Here is a 13,983-nt window from a genome sequence, read left to right on the forward strand (position 1 = left end):
TGAATTCAACGCCCTTTGGCAGGGAGTTAAGTGCACAGGCTGAAGTCAGATGGATCTGGGTTCAAGTTCCAACTTGGACAGCTGTGTAGGAGATTTATGACTTGGGAAAATATCCTATTTTCTTGAAGCCTTGGTTTTCTCCTCTGTAAAAATGTAGATAAAACACTCACTCCAGAGGGTAGATAGAGTATGTGTAACACAAAGCACCATCTTAATAAATGCCGCTATGATTATTGCTAGCAAAGCCTTTGCTCAAATAAGCCATGAGTAGAGAGGGAGAAAACTCTTTAGAAAGAATCAAGGAAAAACAAATTAGAAATTGCTAACGGCTTGCCTTCAAGGTTTACTTCTTTTGTATGTCAGAGCCCCTGTTTCTGTTAGACAAGGAAGCGCCTCCGATGGGGGAAGTAGAGGCCCTGCATAGCCCAGGGAGCTCTGGTCTCCATGGTAACAGCACATTAGATTCCGATGCAGGCACACCTGGTATTCTCAGGTTGTTCCACCATATGGCATCTCATATATTTCACCGAGAAAAAAAAACCCACCTTGACCTCCCCCTACTGTGCAGGCACACACACGCACGCACACACACGCACACACCCCCTCTCTGTGTAATCCACGGCCACTGAAGCCATATAAGCTTCTGTCATAGAGATTGGAAACACAGTTCTGAAAGCCATTCAGTCAAACAAAGGGCCAGAACAGTTACTCTTGCTTCAAAGAGGTGCCCAGAAGCGAGGTACCTGACAAGTACACTTGCAACTTGCCTTCCTTTGCTGTGGGACTGACTCAGAATATCAGGTGACACCCCCTCGCCCCCAGCTGGCTAATAAACCAGCCCCATTCATAAACCCTCCAGAAGCAGAATCGCATCCTTTGCCATGACTCATCTCATGACACCATTTGTAACAGTGGCCTCTCAAACTCTCCCTACGTAGAAATGCCCGTTAAATGCTCTGCTTTGAACTAGTTTAAAAAGAAGAAGAAAGATTTCCTGGTTGGATTAAAAAAAAACACAGCCTGTAGTTGCCGTGTGACACAACCAGAGAGTTACGACTGCTTAGAGATTTCCTGCTCTGCTTCGGAAACAGATGTTTAAAAACGTCATGTTAAAAGAGATGTCCGAAATTGAGGACAAAAGTCACTATTTCTTGCAGCATATCAAAGTCCTCCTTTTCCGTGGGCATCTCATTGACTCAGTTTCTTGACACCAAGTTCCCAGTAAAGCCCGTATCAGTTAACCGCACGTGCTGCTCCGTCGTGCATGGTGCCTTGTGTATGTTATGCTTCATAAAATACCTTTGAAGATCAAGGCTGAAAAAGCCACAGTTAAGAACTGTTAGAATTTAGGTTTTAGAAACGTTGACTCACTTATGGTGTCCGTGGTGGTGTTTTAAGTGCCTTGGGTCGCCTACTGAGTAATTAATAACAACCAAATGTGTCCGACCAACATGGGCAAGTGAGCTGTGCTCTATAAAGTTTGTAGTTTATGTTTTGAAACTGGCTCAGTGTGCAGGGTTCCTGGATCATGACTTAGTGTTAATTTGTGGGAAAGGCATTATGTTCAAAGCAATAAAAACTTCCTATCGTGTCATGGTAACCTTTTGGCAAGCTCACTGGCTCTTTCTCTCAGCTACTTCTCACCCCACTTGGTCAGGAGGGAACTCTGAGATTGCCTGTAACCCCGAGGGGAGCTATAGGTCTCTCGGAACATATCTGATCTCTCCTAAATATGCCAGATACGGTCAGACTTCGGTTCCAGCCAAGGTGAAGTAGCTGCATTCCTCGCAGCATCTCCCTCTCACAACTAAAAGACTGTGGACATAACAGAAAAGCATAAGAAGGCTTTGAAAGGCAGAAAGAAGAAAGCAGACTTCCCAGGGTCCTCAGGACTTGAGGACCATCACAGTGGTGGGTCCCTGGGGCTTCTTTATTGCCTCCAGTATATTCCAGACAGGGTTCTGCATAAACGTCCAACCTGGAATTGCCCACAGGCCCACCCAGACCGAAAATATCTTCAAGAAAAGCCCGTTCCCCATAGCCCAAAGACTGAGAAAGGGGTTACCTAACAACAGAAACCCTTTTTGGCAATACTCGCCTTGCTCTAGACAAACACCAGTGGAAAAACTACACCTCCACCCCCGAGTTTCAGCAGGGCCAAGCAGGGAGCTGGTCTTCTGCCACGACCCCGCTGCCCTGTGGAAGCAGGCGGCAGCACTCTGATTACCCTGCTCAGTACAGCTAAGCAGAGGGCTAATCTTCCATCTCTGACTTGGTAGAAGCAGTGATGCTCTAATCCTCTGGCTGGGTGATGTCTAGGGACCAAGTGGGTACTTGACCTCCTGTGCCCTGCTCAGTGGAAGTAGGCAGAGCTCCAGTTTCCCCGCCAGTAGTGGCGGTGGAGTCCAGTAGCTAGTTGAACCTGACACTCCTGTCTCTGGTATCGGAGACAGAATGAGGTGGGAAGCAGAATGGGGCTAGACGGCAGGCTGATTCACCTCTTCCACTTCCCTGTGTCAGCAGGGCCCAACAAGGAGCTGAGCTTCTGCCCCACCCCTGCAGGAGCAAAACAGCATGAGTCAGCCCTTCACCTCCCCACTGCCAGGTGTCGGTGGGACCCTGGAGGGAAGCTGAGCCCACATTGATCCTGGGAGACGAGGGGCAGTGGGAGTAGGTGCCCTACTTTTGCGGGGAGGGTTACCAGTGGGGTTGAGCCAAGAATCTATTGATTCAAGATGCTGAGTGAAATCCAAGTGGGATGAACCCAAATGGTGTGAAACCCATGGCAAGACGTGTAATAAACTTTTAAAAGCTAAAGACCAAAAAAAGAAAATTCTTGACAGCAGCCAGAGAGAAACAAGGCTTTACTTATATGGAGACAATAATCAAATGACAGCAGATTTCTCATCTGAAAACATGGTGGCCAGAAGGAAGTGGCACAACATCTTTCAAGTATTGAAAGCAAAGAACTGTCAACCACAAATTCTGTATCTATTGAAAATATCTTTCAGGAATGAAGGGGAAATAAAGACGTTCTCAGACAAAGAAAAACGAGGCGATTTTGTTTCTAGTAAACCTATCCTTTTAGAAAGTTCTGTAGACATAAAGGACATAACAGAAGAAGCCTCGGAGCTTTAACAAGAACCTCAGAATGGGTAAGAATAGGGGTAAGTAGACTATCCTACTTCTCATGAGTTTCTTAAAACATATTTGATGGTTGAAGCAATTATAACATCATTTGACTAGTATTCAATATATGTGGAGGAGGAAATACTTAAGAAAACGCACTTTTAAAAATGGGGAAGGTAAGAGGACTAATAAGGTTTCTATACTTCACTCAAGAGTGGCAACAGTACCACTGATACCAGTAGACTGTGATAAATTATATATGTATATTGTAATGTCTACAGCAACTGCTGAGAAAACTATGCCAAACAAAATACTCAAAGACGTTATAAATATATCAAGACGGAACCCTAAAAAATGCTCAAGTAACCAGAGGAAGGTAAGGAAGGAGAAATGGTGGAATTAGAAGAAACAAACAGAAAACAAATAATAAAGCGGCAGATTTAAGCCCTGAAACATCAATCACCTTAAATGTGAATGGTCTAAGTACACCAATTAAAAGACAGACATTGAATGGATAAAAAAATCCAACATAGGTTGTTTACAAGAAACTCCAAATACAACAACTTGGGTAGGTTGAAAGTAAAAGAATAGAAAAAGATATACCATGCAGATAATAATAAAAATAAAAAGCAGGAGGGGCTTCCCTGGTGGCGCAGTGGCTGAGAGTCCGCCTGCCAATGCAGGTGACACGAGTTCGTGCCCCGGTCCGGGAAGATCCCACATGCCGCGGAGCAGCTGGGCCCGTGAGCCATGGCTGCTGAGCCTGCGCGTCCGGAGCCTGTGCTCCGCAACGGGAGAGGCCACGACAGTGAGAGGCCCGTGTACCGCAAAAAAATATAAATAAATAAATAAAAATAAAAAGCAGGAGTGGCTATATTGACATTTGGTAAAGTAGACTTCACAGCCAAGAAAATTACTGGAGACAAAGAGGGGCATTACATATGACAGAAGGCTCAGGCCACCAGGAAGACATAAAGCAATAAGAGAATCCACTGCTCTGGCTTCCATGGCACAAGTCTCTCTTCCTCACAGGACCGTTAGGAGACTTCAAGGGCAGGAATCACACCTACTGGTCTTGCTCTGTCGCCCCACCTGACCCAGGAGGTGCTTAAGAAACGGTTTTCATAAAATTTAGTGAAAGTCCATTGCAGTGCAGTGTGGCTCATAAGGACACCCCCTTTTCCAGGAAGGGCCTGGAAGGAACTGGGGAGACTGCAGCCGCTCGTGATGCCATGATGCACGACCCCCACTGAGATGCCCTCTGTAGCAGAGCACGCGTTCACTGGCTCACTTTAGACCTGAGGTGGGGTGGGGACCCCGCTTTCCCAAAGTGCTCCCCTCTGGAGCTTGACTAGAGTCTTCCCTTGGGTAGCTGGTCTCTAAACGCACAGAATCTGCCCTCAGCAGCGCCGCGGTCCTCTTTGTGGGCCTCCCAAGAGATCTAGGGCTTCTTATGCAAATAGTGCCCCAGCTCTCCTGACAGACATATGCAGATCAGGCCTCACAGTGACCTCACAGGCGAAACGATATCCATAAATAACCGCAACCTTAAGACACACCGGGGTCAACCAGCATACCATTCGATTAAGTAATGCGCCGAAATGCAGCGAGAGGTCCCATCTCAGGACTGGAACATAAATCTGAGAGAGGCTGGCCAGGAATGAATAGAAACCCGTCTTGGTTGTATCGTTACGGTACTTGGTGTTTGGAAAAGAGATTATTTCCTTGGGAAATCTCCACAGTGCCGTTATGAGATCACTGGTACATTGCTAATGATTTCCACACTCCTGTTTTATAGCTTAACATTTGCTTAGTGCCCAAAATTTATAGGACGTGACATGGTGGCAGGTTTGCCCTGTCATCAGCACCCTCAGTGAGTAAGGCCACGGCAGGTGAGTCGGTGGCCGCAGAAGGGAGATTTTCCCCGGGGCCTTTTAGGGAGAAGCCCGAAATCGTGGCCTCCCCGCCCAGTGGGATTCAGAGACCAGTCCAAGTGTTTCCTGACCACCTGCTCTCAAGGAGTCCATCCTGGCTCATCTCTCTAGGGTGCGGTTTTCAGCGCTGGTGGTCAGGCTTCAAACACCTGTGGTCATCTTACCATATGACACCCGTGACCCAGACCTCCTCCTTGTGCCCAGCCCGACCCCGTGGCCTCCAGGTGGCTGACCTTTGGACACACCAGGAGGCTCCAGCTGGGCCGTCACTGCCTCTGCACATGCGTTTCCACCTCCTGGTTCCTTGTCCGTGTTGGTTTCGGCCCTCGGTGGCTCCCGCTCTTATCCTCCACTTTAAGATGCATCTTGGCTTTCACTTGTCTTCTGGGTCTCTCTAGTTCTGACCCTTGACAGTCCCGCCGACGCGTCCACACTGGCCCCCTGGCTGCCCTTAGTCATCCCACGTGATCGCATCTTTGACCAGAGCCCCACGGGCGCCCCAGCTTCTCATTCCTTTCCCTCGTCCATCCTCGCCCTGGAAGAGTCTCCCCCAAATCCAATGTAGCCTTTCCGTCACCCCACCGTGATGGGGCGACCACCCTCTGTGTCCTGCACCCTGGCTTTCATGCTGAAGGTGGGACGGTGTGGTGGTTAAAAGTGGGCACTCTGGAGGCCGGCCGCTGCCTGGCTCTTCACCCCAGCTGTCTCTCCCTCGAGCTGGGAGACCTGGGGCAAGTCGCTGGCACTTTTCAGCCCCAGGTTCCTTATCTGTTAAACGGAGATCATAATGGTAGCTACTCGAGAAGGTTGTTGGGAAGATTAAATAAATAATTCACGTGAAGACTTTGGAACAGGGCCCAGCTCATATTAAGTGCTATGCATGTAGTATTTTTCTAAGTTAATCTTTAAAAGCTAAGCCGGCTATAAAACACTGTTTCTGTAACTCTAGGAGCCCCGCTCTTGCTTCGCGCCTAGGGTGCCTGGCCGCCCAGCCTGGATGGGCAGGCTAAAATCAAAACCAGGTGTAGGGGAGGGGGAGGGAATTCCAGATGCTCTTCTGTCTGTAATTTTCAGAAAGAGTTCTCTCCCCTAAAAAAGTTGAGCTTAGTATTAACTCCTGAAGCAGATAGTTCTTGAAAAACAACCATGGAAGAAATGCCTACAAAAAGTTGGTACCATTTTCTCTAATTCTTATCCTCCTGTGATCAACTGACTCAGGATCTTAGCTCCGAAGCTCTCCTGATCGGGGGTGGGGGGCGTGTTCTCCACTGCCTCTGGCTGTTGTCACCCGGCGGGGCTCCCATCCCTCAGTGAGGCAGGTTGAGCTCGCGTCAACCCCAGGTGGCCTCTACAGCCCGACAAGGAGGTTTGCATTCCTTGCAATGAAGGAATGCAATATATCTGGCATTCCTAATTGATTTGGCAATATATATTTTTTAATTTGGCCACGCCACACAGCTTGCGGGATCTTAGTTCCCCATTGAACCCACGCCCTCAGCAGTGAAAGAAGTGCAGAGGCCTAATCACTGGACGGCCAGGGAATCCCTACTTGGCAATATATTCTTGTGCTCCAAGTTAGTTTCCTTTCTCTAGCAGAGGCAGGAAGGAAGAAGTGCTTCAAAGATGCATGTCGACATTGAGGGCAAACAAATTCCCAGGGGAGGCCTGAAGCCACAGTGGTCCCAGCTCTCTCTGTTTGCACCAAAGCCCAGCCCTGCCCGCCTTTGATGGTCTGCACCCAGCAGGACCACACAGCCCGCCATGGCTGTGGCAGCTGCTCCCGCCTGCCTGCCCTGCTGCTGGGGTAGTTGTCTCAGGCTTTGGCCTGGGACTGTTTCCTGCGATGGTGGGAGAACCTGTCCCTTTGTCCCTAACTGCCCTGGCCTCCCAGCAGGGATCTCTGCAGACTCAGTCCCACAAATCACACTATCGAGTGGGAGGGGCTTGGCTAGAAGGGCCTGAAAGAAGGAGGGTCCCTGCTTCCTGGGGCCTGGGCCTGGGGGCTGGGGGATCAGAGAGGCTTTCTCAGCAAGGTGATGCCTGACCTGAGTTTTATTTTTTTTAAGTTATTTTTAAAAATTAACTTTTATTGGAGTATAGTTGATTTACGATGTTGTATTAGTTTCTGCTGTACAGCAAAACGAATCAGTTATACATATACATGTACCCACTCTTTTTTAGATTCTTTCCCCATATAGGTCATTACAGAGTATGGAGTAGAGTTCCCTGTGCTCTACAGTAGGTCCTTATCTATCTATCTATCTTATCTATCTATTTTATACATACTAGTGTATATATGTCAATCCCAACCTCCCAATTTATCCCTCCCTCCGTTCCCTCCCTGGTACCCATGAGTTTGTCTTCTACATCTGTGAGTCTATTTCTGCTTTGTAAGTAAGTTCATTTGACCTCCTGCTTGAAGTAAGTGAGACAGAGAAAGACAGATATCATATGACATCGCTTATATATGGAATCTAAAAAAAATGGTACAAATGAACCTACTGACCTGAGTTTTAAAAGACCAGTGAGTAGGTGTTTACCAGTAGACGGTGGGCTGGGCGGGAGTGGGGTGAGAATTCCAGGTTGAGGAAACACCTCCCCCAGAGACGGAGCAGCCCAGGGGATGTGCATGGGGGAGGGTGCAGTGAGAGACAAGACAGTAAAGGGTGCCCAGGACCCCTGTGCTCACTCTGGATGGAGCCCCGACCCTCAGGAAGCTCAGCTTGATATCGAAAATCATTCATTCTGGCTGGTCAGACAGCCCCGGGTCTTTTGCCTGTTAAAGAACGTGAAGTCTCCCTCCACAGAACAGGGTCATCTTTGGGGGTCTAGGAGATTTGAAAACCAAACCTTTAATCTCGGACACATTCCCTGCTTGACACTGGCCGGCACTGGTAGGCCGGCAGCCTCTGCGGTGGAAACCAGGGGACCCTTCAGCGGGGAGCCTCAGTCTAGAGGACAGGCAGGTGCTCAGAGGAGGCCTAACAAGGCCTGTAATTAAACGATGCCTCTAGGATCAGCCAGACTAGACTAATTTTACTTTCCCTCAAGGCAGGAATTCCAAGGAATCATCCTGGACAGATCCTCTAGTAATGTATAATTATCCATTATGATTAATTAGCTAGCTAGACATTCATATTTAATTAATAAGTCAAGCATTTATTAAATGGTCTCTATGTGACAGGCACCGCACATCCCACGGGGGATGAAGAGGAGAGTGAAACCTGGTCCCTGCCCTCCAGGCGTTCACAGCTGGAGAGATGAATCCACAGACAACCCCCCAGCGCTGTGTGATGTGTGCCTGGAATCATAGCTGCGGCCTCGTGGAAAGGAAGGTGCTAAGGCTCCTGGTGAGGGCCTGGGGCCTAGAAGGATGCGTAGGAGTTTAATTGGTGGATAGAGTGGGAAAGAACCTTCTAGGCGAGTGCAACAGCGTTTTCTAAGGCATGAAGCTATGAAAAACCATGGTATGTGTGAGGACTTCTGGCAGAGGCTCATTAATTCACAGCATGGCAAGCTTTCCCCACCTCGTGAGCCCCTGGCAGACACGCCGATGGACCACGGCCGTCTGTCCCACACTCCTCCTCCCCAGAGGTTCCAGGCAGCGATCGCAGATCTGCAGAATCAGTGCCTGGAAGGAAGCTCTTTGCTTTGCCATCTGGGATGCAGACTTCCATGTTGTTAGATCGTAAGGTGCTTAGAGGAGAATGGCAGGAGGTAGTTTGGGGCCAGGATGTAAAGAGCTTCACGTGTCATTCTGAGTTCCTTCTGCTGATGACAGAAAGCCACTAAACGTGTTTCAGCTGGAGAATAACCCAGTCAGACCCGTGGTTTAGAAATAAACTCTCTACGCAGTGCAGTGCACTGTTCTCCACGTCTGCGCTGTAACTCGCTGGTGTGTGGCGAGGGACTGATTAAGGTCTGCAGAGCACACCCTTAACATCTGAGGAAGGCTGTGGCTAATGGTATCCCCGTAACCTCTCTCACTCTCACTGGGCGGGGCGGGGTAGACAAGGGAGCTGGCGTTCATCTGCTGTGCTGAGAATTCCACTGGGTCTCGGAATGACCTCCTGCCCCACTTTGAGTATATCAGGCACGTGCTTCCTATTCGGTAACTTCTTTTCCTGGTTCACATTACTTTTATGCTCCCTTACCTCTTTGAGCTTATTTATTGTGTTAACTTACCCCTTGGTCCATTTATCCCAACAGTTCTGCTTCAGGGATGCATGCTGTTGGCGTGATGTCTTTCTTCTAGTGGTTGTTCTCCGCAGAGGTGTGGTCTGGCTTAGGAGTTCTGTTTCCCTGACGGTGTCCGCTTCCCCCTCTGCTAACGTGTGTTACCAAGAAGCCACGATGGAGGCCCTCGTGTGTCTCCCGCGGTGAGTTTAAGGGGAGCGGAGGGAAGCTCCCGAGTAAGGCCCCGGGAACCACAGAAACACTGCAGCCACCCCTCACCGATGGCACTGCCCAGAGCTGTACCTGTAAACCCTCAGGGCCCCCAGGCTGCCAGGCTCCAGTCCTGGGGTCATCAGCACCTCAGCTCAGCTGGGTTGGGGGGAGCTGATACTACCAAGAACTGGGCTGTTGCTGCCTATTTCTGTGGGAACAGGTGGGCTTCAATAATCCCAAGACAGTGTGGTGGGGAATGGTGAGAGCTGGGCTTAAATTCTTCCAGAACATTCTCGTGCTCCTTTTTCAGTCTGTTGATGTGATGGGTTATATTAATTGATTTTTGAATGTCGAACCAGCTTTGCATACTTGGGATAAATCCCACTAGGTCATGGTGTATAATTCTTTTTACACTTTTTTGGATTCAATTTGCTAATATTTTGTTGAGGATTTTTGCTTCTATATTCATGAAAGATACTGATCTTTAATTTTTTTCTTTGTAGTGTCTTTGTATGATTTTGGTATCAAGATAATAGTGGCCTCATAGAATGAGCTAGAGGTATTCCCTTTGTTTCTATCCTCTGAAATAGATAGTAGGAAATTGGTATAATTTCTTTCTTAAGTGTTCGGTTGAATTCACCAGTGAACCCATCTGGGCATGGTGATTTCTGTGTTGGAAAGTTTTTTTGTTTGTTTGTTTTGTTTTTTTAATTAATTAAGTTATTTATTTTTGGCTGTGTTTGGTCTTCGTTTCTGTGCGAGGGCTTTCTCTAGTTGTGGCAAGTGGGAGCCACTCTTCATCGCGGTGCGCGGGCCTCTCACTGTCGCGGCCTCTCTTGTTGCGGAGCACAAGCTCCAGACGCGCAGGCTCAGTAGTTGTGGCTCACGGGCCTAGTTGCTCCGCGGCATGTGGGATCTTCCCAGACCAGGACTCGAACCCGTGTCCCCTGCATTGGCAGGCAGATTCTCAACCACTGCGCCACCAGGGAAGCCCTGTTGGAAGGTTTTAATTCTTGATTCAATTTCTTTAATAGATACAGGCCTATTCATATCTTTCTTTTTTTTTTGACAGATTGTGTCTTTGAAGGTATTGGTCTATTTCACCTAGGTTACCAAATACATAAGTATACATAATCAATATGTTTTTGCTAATATTATTGAGAATAAGAAAAATAAAAGTTTCTGGTTTTTTACCTTCACTTATTCTTTTATTTATTTATTTACTTTTGGCTGCATTGGGTCTTCGTTGCTGCGTGTGGGTTTTGTCTAGTTGCGACGAGCGGGGGCTACTCTTTGTTGTGGTGCACAGGCTCCAGGCGTGCAGGCTTCAGTAGTTGTGGCACACCGGCTTCAGTAGTTGTGGCTTGCAGGCTCTAGAGCACAGGCTCAGCAGTTGTGCTGCACGGGCTTAGTTGCTCCGTGGCATGTGGGATCTTCTCGGACCACGGCTCAAACCCGTGTCCCCTGCATTGGCAGGCGGATTCTTAACCACTGTGCCACCAGGGAAGTCCCCACTTATTCTTTCTTTGATATTCTTTCTTTCTTTACATAGATCTGAGTTTCTGACCTATATTTTTTCATTCTCTTGAAAGAACTTCTTTTGACATATATTGCAGGTCTACTGGCAACAAATTTCCTGAATGTTTGTCTGAAAAAGTCTTTATTTCTCCTTCACTTTTGAAGGATAATTTTGTAGGGTACAGAATTCCAGGTGGGTGGGTTTTTTTCTCAGCAGTCACCAGTGAGCAGTAATATTTTGAAAGGAATCTTTTTTCTTCTTCTTCTGTGCAGTAGGTCTCAACTGTGGGTTTAAAATGTTCAGTAAATCATGTTGTAAACAGATGTGCTGTCATCCAGGTTTTCAACGTGGACTAAACAGCCTTCTAGGACTTTCATAGCTGGAGAGGAAAAGTCAATGCCTGGCTTCAAAGGACAGTCTGACACTCTGGTTAAGGACTAATGTAGATGGTGACTTCAAATTGAAGCCAATGCTCATTTTCCTTTAAGAACTTTTCCTTTTTATTCACAACTTGGCTAACTGGCTCAAGAAGCCTAGCTTTCAGCCTATCTAGTCTTTCAATATGCCTTCCTCACTAAGCTTAGTAACTTCTAGCTTTTGATTTAAAGTGAGAGATGTTCAATGCTTTCTTTCACTTGAACACTTAAAGGCCATTGTAGGGTTATTAATTGGCCTAATTTCAATATTGTTGTATCTCAAGGAATAGGGAGGGAGAGAGACAGGGTAATGGCCCTGTTGAGCAGTCAGAACACACATTTATTGGGAATTCCCTGGCGGTCCAGTGGTTAGGACTCCGTGATTTCACTGCCAAGGGTATGGGTTCAATCCCTGGTCGGGGAACTAAGATCCCACAAGCCATGTGGCGCAGCCAGAAAAAGGGGGGGGGAACACACATTTATTAAGTTCTTCATCTTCCGTGGGTGTGGTATGAGGCATCCCAAAACAATTACAACAGGAACATCAAAGATCACTGATCACATAGCACTCTAACCAATATAATAATAATGAAAAGGTTTGAAATATTGTGAGAATTACCAAAACGTGACACAGACACATAAAAGTGAGCAAATGCTGTTGGGAAAATAGTGCAGATAGACTTATTCTATGCAGGGTTGCTTCGACTGGTAAAAAAATGCAGTATCTGTGACTCAAAATAAAGCAAAGTGCAATAAAACAAGGTCTGCCTATAAGCCCATCAGAGGCACTCTTTATTTCTGTTACAGCGCTTTTGATCTCTAGCCTTTCTTTCTGGTTCCTTCTTAGGATTTCAGTCTCGCTGCTTTCATTGCCCATCTGTCCTTGTGTGCTGTCTTCTTTCTCCATTACAGTCCTTAGCATATTAATCAGAGTTGTTTTAAATTCCTGGTCTGATGATTCCAACGTGCTTTCCATGTGTGGTTCTGATGCTTGCTCTGTCTCTGTGATTTTTGCCTTTTGGTAGACCTTGTAATTTTTCTTAATAGCTAGACATGGTGTGCTGGAGAAAAGGAACTGCTGGAAATAGGCCTTCGGTGATGTGGCGGTGAGGTGTGAAGGGCGGGGAAGTGTTCTAATTCTATTATTAGGTGACAGTGCTTTCGTGAGTCTGTGCCTCTGGCCTGTGAGCTTCACAAGTGTTTCTCAGGTTTTTTTTCTCCTCTTTTAGGTGGGACAGGATGGCTAGGGTGGGCTGGAGGTGACTATGTCCCTTCCCCAGTCAGTCTGGCTCTGAGCACACCCCAGCAGGTCTTGTTACCTAGTTTCCCCTGATGGCAGGCCTTGTTAAGAAGAATAGAGGGCTCCGGTGTATTTCTTTTTATTCTATTTTATTTTTACTGGAGTAGAGTTAACTTATAATGTTGCGTTAGTTTCAGGCGTACAGCCCAGTGAATCAGTTATATATATATATATATATTCATTCTTTCTTAGATTCTTTTCCCATATAGGCCATTACAGAATATTGAGTAGATTTCCCTGCGCTATACAGTAGGTCTTTATTAGTTATCTATTTTATGTATAGCAATGTGTATGTGTCAGTCCCAAGAGAAATAGTCTGGTGTATTTCAGCACAGTTCCTTTTCCCCTCTGGCTGCTGGGAGCAGGGGGGGCCTTTTCTCTGATATTTACTGTGGGAACCTGGCCGAGCTCCTGGAGGTAAATCTCATAGGATTGTGGGCCCCCATGACTGGGTCCCCCTGGAGTTTTTAGCTCTCAGACTTGTCTGCTCGGAGCCTCTAGGGGTTTGTCCGTCAGAGCCGAGGTTTTCCTCCCGGCACTGGTTCCTGGCACTGGTTCCCACTGAGTCTGCTCTGGGCAGCTGCCCCTCCCTGTACTTGCCTGGATGTTTCTCCAAATCTTGGGGGCCAAGGTTTGTCCTGTGTCCCCTCCCTCTCTTATTAGATCCTAGGGTTGGTTTTCAGTCTGTTCAACTTTTACTTGTTAGGACAGAGGGGCAACTTGCAAGCTTCTTACCTGCAGAACCAGAAACAGAAGTCCCATCCTTTCCTGTAAACATGTAATTTCAACACATTTTAAAAGATTTAAAGATAGCTGTTGGACTTCCCTGGAGGTGCAGTGGTTAAGAATCGCCTGCTAATTCAGGGGACACAGGTTCGATCCCTGGTCCGGGAAGATCCCACATGCTGCGGAGCAACTAAGCCCGTGCGCCACAACTACTGAGCCTGTACTCAAGAGCCTGTGAGCCACAAGTACTGAGCCCACGCGCCTAGAGCCCGTGCTCCGCAACAAGAGAAGCCACCGCAATGAGAAGCCCGCGCACCGCAACGAAGAGTAGTCCCCGCTCACCGCAACTAGAGAGAGCCTGCGTGCAGCAACGAAGACCCAATGCAGCCAAAAATAAATTAATTAAATAATTAATTTTAAAAATGGCTGTTAAAGCAGTTTTTATCTCTCTCTCTCACACACACACACACACACACACACACACACACACACACACAAGGTCACAACCTTAAAGATCTGGTAAGGACACTGTGGGCAACATTCTAAAGAAAAACTACTTTAGCCCTGCAA

Source organism: Pseudorca crassidens, chromosome 18 (genome assembly GCF_039906515.1).
Source record: "Pseudorca crassidens isolate mPseCra1 chromosome 18, mPseCra1.hap1, whole genome shotgun sequence".
Lineage (NCBI taxonomy): Eukaryota > Metazoa > Chordata > Mammalia > Artiodactyla > Delphinidae > Pseudorca > Pseudorca crassidens.